Below are 2,442 nucleotides of genomic sequence, written 5' to 3'. Positions count from 1 at the left end.
TCTATCTCTCATGGAGGAATGAGATAAACTGGAACCAGATGACAATGTTTCTGAAGGCCACTCATGAACATTGAGTAAAAATCTTTTTTGATGTTTTGAGAAAAAATATCAGATAAGACCTTTCAGGAAAACCTCTTGGCCGAGGTAATAACCAGAGCGTGTCCTCAGGTTCTGCCCTGGTGGTCCTGTCACATCTGTGATGAGAAGCGTCAACTATCACGCTTCTCAATACAGACAGAAAGATTGTGCTCCTTAACAGGTTGCTGGAATTTTCTCCTCAGCTTACTTAATAAAAAGATAAAATAATAAAACAAGTTATATTTATTGTAACCATCCCTCACCGCTCTGCTGACTGCGGGACCAGTTACTGCAGCCAATCACCCCAAAGAATTGGAGCCCAGGCAAAGAGATGTCCCTCAAAGAGTGAAGCAGTGGAAGGGTTTAATCCCTGAGGGAAGGGGCGACCTGATGAAATCTTTATTATCTCCAAGTTCTCAGAGGTGATCCTCTGGGTGAAGTCAGACAACAGTGAGGATCCGGTCACTACAGTGTGGTAGCATCTTCAGATCCTGCCATTTTCCATTCCTTGTAGTTACAGAGCTTGGCTGATAGATGGCGCTCTATCACATGAGAAAATAAATATTCAAGAGAGGATGTGGTTTAATAGAAGACGAGGACCCAGCGGTGACCTCCTTCTAGATAATAGAAGACGAGGACCCAGCGGTGACCTCCTTCTAGATAATAGAAGACGAGGACCCAGCGGTGACCTCCTTCTAGATACCTTTACTTCTGCATTGCCTTTTATGAGATGGACGGGGTGGTGTGGAGGATGATGGGGATTCACTCCAACTTGAAGCTGGTGGTGGGGTGGATTTTATTATAAGACTTATTTAAAAAGTCTAACACAAAGCAACAGTGAAGCTCAAAAGAACCAATCTACTGAAATCCTCTGTGCTGCTGGGGACTCTGCTCCTTCCACTATGTAACTCCCACTAGATCAGCACACTCCTCTCCTGAAATCATCTGCGCTGCTGGGAGGACCCTGCTCCTTCCACTATGTAACTCTCAGCCTATGACCTCAACAAGATCAGCACACTCCTCTCCTGAAATCCTCTGTGCTGCTGGGGACCCTGCTCCTTCCACTATGTAACTCTCACCCTGTGAGCTCCACAAGATCAGCACACTCCTCTCCTGAAATGCTCTGTGCTGCTGGGAGGACCCTGCTCCTTCCACTATGTAACTCTCAGCCTATGACCTCAACAAGATCAGCACACTCCTCTCCTGAAATCCTCTGTGCTGCTGGGGACCCTGCTCCTTCCACTATGTAACTCTCACCCTGTGAGCTCCACAAGATCAGCACACTCCTCTCCTGAAATGCTCTGTGCTGCTGGGAGGACCCTGCTCCTTGCACTATGTAACTCTCATCCTGTGACCTCCACAAGATCAGCACACTCCTCTCCTGAAATCCTCTGTGCTGCTGGGAACTCTGCTCCTTCCACTATGTACCTCTCAGCCTGTGACCTCCACAAGATCAGCACACTCCTCTGCTGAAATGCTCTGTGCTGCTGGGAGGACCCTGCTCCTTCCACTATGTAACTCTCATCCTGTGACCTCTATAAGATCAGCACACTCGTCTCCTGAAATGCTCTGTGCTGCTGGGAGGACCCTGCTCCTTGCACTATGTAACTCTCATCCTGTGACCTCCATAAGATCAGCATACTCCTCTCCTGAAATCCTCTGTGCTGCTGGAATAGTTTAGACTCATTTCCAAGTGGTTTGTTAAGCTCATCTTCTCTTTGTCACAGCAGTATTAATAACGTATTGTGGAACAAGCGGTGAAAGGCAGCACTGATGACAATAATGAAGTATTAACATGTCGCACAATTACATAACCGGAGGCGAGTGTGGAAGAGGCGAGATACTGAAGATTCTTTGATGTGACGTCTCATCAGGTTACACAACAGGAAAATAAGAAAATGTCTATAAGAGAAAACATAGAAGGTGTTGGCAGAGGAATTTCTGAAGGCACCAAATTCGGTAACCATAAGGCCAAGATTGCAGTGCAGCCGCACAAGCCAATAGGGCGCAGGGTTGGATTTTAATGAAGAACACTAAACTAAGATTTTTATGCTTTTTCAAAATGAAAAAAAAAATGGTTTAAAAATTGTCCCTTATTGGGGGCAGATGCCTGCCGGCATATACACACACACTGTAGAATCGTAAGAAGCAGTGGCTTGTTCTGAACAAGCTGCCCAAAAATTATCCCTTTTTGGGGGAGTAGCAACAGGTTTGACATAATATGTGCAGTACCCTAGACCTGGAGGTATCTGCAAATGTTTTATAATGTTTTATTATGTATAGTATTATGTTTATGCCATTCATTCCAACAGCGGAGGAATGGTTGGCAATGGCTAACCACCCTGTTCCTTCCCTGTTGATCAG

The sequence above is a fragment of the Bufo bufo genome, chromosome 2 (assembly GCF_905171765.1).
Source record: "Bufo bufo chromosome 2, aBufBuf1.1, whole genome shotgun sequence".
In the NCBI taxonomy this organism is placed as follows: Eukaryota; Metazoa; Chordata; class Amphibia; order Anura; family Bufonidae; genus Bufo; species Bufo bufo.
This window is presented reverse-complemented; position numbering follows the sequence as displayed.